This window comes from Camelus bactrianus, chromosome 23 (genome assembly GCF_048773025.1).
Source record: "Camelus bactrianus isolate YW-2024 breed Bactrian camel chromosome 23, ASM4877302v1, whole genome shotgun sequence".
NCBI lineage: Eukaryota > Metazoa > Chordata > Mammalia > Artiodactyla > Camelidae > Camelus > Camelus bactrianus.
In genome coordinates this window covers 32,403,719-32,409,727 of record NC_133561.1, presented here as the reverse complement: position 1 = coordinate 32,409,727, position 6,009 = coordinate 32,403,719, and the positions used below count along the sequence as shown (strand labels likewise).

Sequence of the window (6,009 nt, the reverse complement as noted above, 5' to 3'; positions counted from 1 at the left end):
CTGCACAGGGCAGACCGAAGGGCCTCACAGCAGAGGACACACAGAATCTCATTCTTCCTCCAAAATGAGATGGGAACATCTCCTCCTTTCCTCTGATGTCCTCGGTGCAAACAGGGCAGTACAGTGAGCTATTTGGGGCTGCTGCATGTCCCACAGCTCAGAGCAATTCCTGGGCAGGGGTGGGCACTCAAGCCCAGTTCAGAACTCTTAGACAGAAAGATTTTGTTGCTATTGTTCAGACAATGGTGCCATCTTCCCAACTTGTAGAAAGTTACAAAGGAATCAAGTCAATTAAAAAATTTTTTTTCTTTTTTTAATGTATATTTATTTTTATTTAATTTATTATTTTTTTAATTTTTACCCTTAACAGAGGCACTGGGGATTGAACCCAAGACCTTGTGCACACCAAACACGTGCTCCACCACTGAGCTATACCCCCACCCCCATTGAGTCAAATGTTTACAATTACAATTCAAATGTTTTTCTCCCATAGATTGGAAAAAACAAAACAAAACAAAACACCAAAACACCTTTGTTGGTGTCCACTTACAGAAAGCATTACTTTGTGGTTCTTTTAATCTTTGTATACTAAGATTCACCATCTTCATTAAAGATCACCATGGCTCGTATGTCCTAAGCCACTCTAAACAAACTTATAAACCATTGCACAGTGTTTATCTGACAGTCTTCCTTGACCAAACCCGTCAATTCTGTTCAAGGAAATGAATAGCCACGTAATTTCTGATCTATACAGGCAGTCAAGTTTTGGGAGGAGGGGAGAGTGACGGGGGCTGGCAATCTACTGGCCAGCCAAACTGGAAAATCAGCTTTTCAGAAGTTTCCTCTGGACTCCTCCCAGGCCATTTATCTCTGATACCCTCCACCCCCACTGCCCAGGTTAGGGGAGGACAGAGAAGAGAAAAACAATGCGAAGGTTTGGGGTGAACTACCCCGGAGTGTATTTATAATTAGTTCTGAATTCTCAGCAACAGAAGACAGGGGTCGAGGCATGACCATTTTTCCCCAACACTCAGCAAGCAGCAGCCACAGCAGCAGCCGGCCCCCAGCTCTCCTCGTCCACAAAGCGCGGCCCCCGGGCAGGACTGGGACCAAAGCCTCAGATGCTCTCTTACTCCTTCAGCAGGTGCATGTGTGTCTTCTTCTTCTTTCTATTTTTATTTTTATTTATTTATTTTTGGGGTGGGGGTGGGGGAGGTCATTAGGTTTATTTATTTATTCATTATTTTTATTTCTTTTTCACAAATAAAATCTTTTATTTGTCACCATTAAAAGTCTGAATTTTAAACAGATCCTTGGACTGGAGGCTCATCTCCATCAGCTCGTTTGACTTTAGCACCAGTCTCAGCCCCAGGAGCTGTTCCAGAGCTGCTCCCGTCACCATGTAGCTCTAAGAGTTTTCCCAACTCACACTCGGGCTTCTTCAGCACTTTTACTTTTCTAACAAAGATAACAGAGGGCAGATAAATAGATGGGCAAGCTTGTTTAATGTCTTTTCCAATGCTGTCTGGAATCAGTTTATTGACTACCTCTTTCAGGTCATTTGTCTGCACAGCTCGGGTCATGGTTTCCACCATCTTCTTCCGGATTTGTCACACCCATTGGTGCTGGGCATAAGAGGTCTTCCGAATCTGATTGTTGCGTTTCTTAGTAAAACCCACACATAGATGAAGCAAATAATTATCGGTCGTCTTGACGTCAACGTGAGCGTCCATCATGGTCTGCCATTTTTTGACCATGAAGCACATTTTGTCACGGGTAAGATCCATGCCATGGAAATTCATCAGGCAGTTTTTGCCCTGAACATCCTCAGCAATTAGCTTGAATTTTCTAAATGCAACTTTGTCATTCTGCAGATCACCAAGAGTCACTTCAAAAACACGACCCTTGAGGCCGTCAGATGCAATTTTGATTCCTTGAGTTCTCATGAGCAGTGTTTCCCCAACACTTCTTACACTGAACATAGCTGGTGTTTTCACGTCATACCAATCTTTCTTAGAAAGTGGATCAACCACTTTCTTCTTGGCTCCCTTTTTGCCGCCTTTCGTAAGGCGCTTGCCCTTGCTGACTGCTGTGGAGCTGTTCAGAGAGCCAAAAGGGACAGTTTTTGGCTTTTTTTTAAGTAGAGGTCCTCGAGACTGAACCCAGAACCGCACTCTACCACTTGAGCTATACCCTCGCCCTCATGTTTGTCTTCTGATATGATCTAATCACCCCCAGACTGGCCAGCCTAAGATGGGTAGGGGGAAAATAGGTTTTCCTCCCAGATTTTAGGGAAATGTGAGGGCTTCTTGGGTCCTTAGGGGAATGATGGGAGGGTGAATCTACAAAAAATATATATATATATCCTGAGTTGTGGAAAGTAAAGAAGGGATTTCAGCTTCTGAATATGTAAGTCACATGTAAAATAACTATAAACTTGAGCTCTTATCTTAGAGTTAATATTGCAGGGTTTTGTTTGTGTGTTTGCCTTGCTGTAGACCCTAATGAGACCCCTAGGGTGAGTTCTAGCATCATGCACTCCCTGACCACCCCTGGCCCCCGTGTTCTCCTCACACCTGATGCACACCTAAAAGCAGGTGAGCTGTCAGTCTCCCTTTTAAAGACTCACTTCCGGTTGGCAGACAGGAAGTTCACAGGGACTAATGCTTTCTGAATGATGCCTCCTGGAATGAGCAATGATGTGACTTGACCTGTTTTTGCTTCTCAGAATCAGTGAAGCACCAAAATCACCCATTCCCTTTCCCAACCTCTCACCTTTGGTACCTAGATTGCTCTCAGCACCCATTGTTGTGGCTCTGCCTGTTACCTTCGGAGAGAAGTTTAGTGTCAGCCCACCCTTCACTTTTCAGGAGGTATTAATTTAGGACTAGGTGTCCATCCTACGGGCCGCTTTCCTTCTGGGTAAGAAGTTTTAAACTCTGAGTCAAAATTATCCTTCTTTTTCTTCAAAATTCTATTCAAATCTCAGGCATTCTAGGATTAAATTCCCTGATTAAACCAGCCAGGCTGTGGTCATTGAACACTGCCCCTTTCCTGGACTCATTACCTACTTAGCACCACATTCATCTTTACTCGGAGGTTTTGGTTTCTTGTCCTCATTCCTGGGCTGAGTTATCTCTATGAGTGGTCCTGCTGCTGTCATATTGTCTAGTCCTGCCTCAGGAGCAAAATCAAATCAGCAGATAATTTTCAACAGCCACTGTATGCAAGACACAGTCTGAGGATGAGGACTGGAAGATGAGAGACAAGATATGATGGGGTGGAGGCTACCCGCCTTCCTTTGGTAGTTTACAGCTAGTTAGAGAGAGAGACAAAATCACACGTAGAGTGACCTGAGATGAGATCTCAGGATAATAATGAAATAAAAGTGAGAGGGAAGCATAAGAATGTTCAAAGAAGATAAAGTCTATGTAGGTAATAAAAGAGGCAGTAGGAAATAAACTTTGAAGCAAAGGTGGAATTGGCCAGGCAAAAAGGAGAAGGAAGGCTATTTATGGCCTCAGGAAATGATGTAAACAAAGATACAGTCAGTGCTTCTGTAAGGCTTATTTTGAAAACATGAATTTGTTCCAACCTGATTCATAGATTAGGGAGCAATTTGAGCATAATGCAAATCTGGTATTTGCTTACGCTTGATCTTACCCTGAGAAACAATAGGTGAATGGACAAAAATGAACCAAGCAGGGTAAGAATTCACAAAATGTACACAAGCACATCCCTCCAATTTCAACCACCTACCTAAGCTCACAGAGTGTATTGTAACTTTCTTTCCAATCTCAGATAAACTTCCTTCCAGCATTCACAGTAACTCATCAACTGCGCCCACTTCCATTTGCCAAATTCAGGTCTGTTTCAAGGTATGGCGCCATATTGATTGTAGTATTCGTGCATTTCTTAACCATTTAGTAGGCATAAACTTTTTATTAGGTTCCTGTCTTTTTTGTTGCTGTTACTGACAAAGTTTTTAAGCTTTATGATCTCTAAACCCATCTTCCCCACAAGCCCTATGGTTTTTATTGCATGGCTTTTGCATACTGGGATGCTTTTTAGGAGCACACGTGTTGTGTTATAGCAGAACTGACTGCACAGGTTTTGGAATAAAAGTAATACTTAGAGAACTGTGAACAAATGACTAGGACTAAAACTGAATTTATGTAGGAGAATTTTCAAACTGAAGCCTGAAATCGGATTTATTTATTCATTTGACAACTATTCGTTGAGTGCTTACAATCTGCCAGACTCTATTCTACGTGCTGGGGTCACGGCAGTGAGCAAAATGGACAAAAATATCTGCCCTCCAGAAGTTTACACCCCAGTTAAGGAGAGACACAAAAATTAGATAAATAAATAAAATATATATGTATTTTATTAATAAAATAATAAAATATATGTTAGATAGTAATCAATAATAAGAGAAAAAAGCAGAAAAATCAATATGATGTGTCTGGGGATGGGTTTGGATGTGATGTCTGAATTATTTATTGCTATGTAACAAATTATGCCAAAATTTAACAGCTGAAGACATTTACTCTTTCACACAGCTTCTAAAAGTTAGGAAGACAAGAACAGCTGAACAGGAGAGGTTCTGGCTCAGGCTCTTTCATAAAATCGCCATCAAGGTACCGGCTATGAGCTACCACAGCTCACATGGCTGTTGGCGAGAAACCTCTGTTTCTTGCCTCTCCTTAGGATTGCTCCTAACACAGTAGCTGGCTTTCCCCAGAGAGAATGATTCAAGAAGAGAGATCATATGCCCAAGGTGGAAGCTGTAGGTTTTTATAACCTGATCTCCAGTGGCCTACCATCAACCTGCCATCACACAAGCCAACCCTGGTACAGTGTGGGTGGGAGGGGACAAGAAGATAACACAAAAGTATGAATATCAGTATGTGGGGATCACCATTTTGGAGGCTGGCTACCACAGTGACCAAGGAAGTTCATCTGAAATGACCTCTGGATTAACCCTGGATGGAAGTGCAGGAGGAAGCTATGAGGATGTCTGGGGGAAGGTCCTTCTATGAAGATGGAACAGCATGAGCAACTATACGTGCCTGGTGAGGTTGAAGGACAGCAGGTTGCAATGGGCTAGAGTAGAGTGAGAAGGAGAAGAAGAGAAGATGTCAACGAGGTGATGGAGAGAGGGATGCTTTCATCTTTACCCTCAATGAAATATGAGTTCTGAGCCAAGAAGTGACGTGACCTGACTTAGGGCTTTTAACCAAATGTATCTGGTTGCTGTGTTAAGAGTAGACCAAAGGGAAGCAAGGGTAGGTGTGGGAAGACAAGTTAGGAGGTGAGGGATGGTGGCAGTCTAATTCTGGAAGCACGTTGAAGGTAGAACAGACAGAATATGCTGATGGGTTGCCTATGGAAAGTGAGAGGAAGGGAAGTCAGAGATTACTCCATGGGTTTTTTGTTTTGTTTTGTTTTGTTTTGTTTTTTGTCTAAGTAACCGAAATAAAAAAAAAAAAAAGTTGCCATTTATATGTGTTTGGTAAGGCTGAAGAAGGAGCTGTGTTAGGGTAAATGGCAAATGTTCACTTTCGAACATGTTAAGTTTGAAATGCCTGTTAGACAGCCAAGTGGAGATGCAGAGGAAACACCTGGCTAATTAAGGCTGGAGCCCTGGAAAGAGGTTCAGGTTAGAGATACAAGTTGGGGAACCCTCAGATGTAGACAGAGTTTAAAGATCTGAGGTTGGATAAAATCCCCTAAGGAGTTAGTGCAGCCAGAAAGCTGAGAGGCCCAAGGACTAAGCCTCAGGGCACTCCAACATTGAGGATGGCAGGTGGGGGCTGGGGCAGGGACCAGCCAAGAGGACTGCAAACGGGTGGCCAAAGGGGTAGGAATCAAGCCAGGTGCATGTAGTGTCCTATGAGTCAAATGAAGACATCTTTCAAGAAAGACTTAGATCCCTTTGTTAAATTTTGCTGAAAGGATGAGACATAGCCCTTGGATGTGGCATGTAGAGGCACTAGCTACCGTGGC

The 6,009-nt window shown here is 42.9% G+C and overlaps 1 pseudogene; it reads right to left on the bottom strand.

Annotated features, from left to right (window-relative positions):
* Positions 1 to 745: 745 nt before the first annotated feature.
* Positions 746 to 2,806, bottom strand: LOC105079075 (small ribosomal subunit protein eS1 pseudogene; annotated as a pseudogene).
* Between the last annotated feature and the right edge of the window lie 3,203 nt (positions 2,807 to 6,009).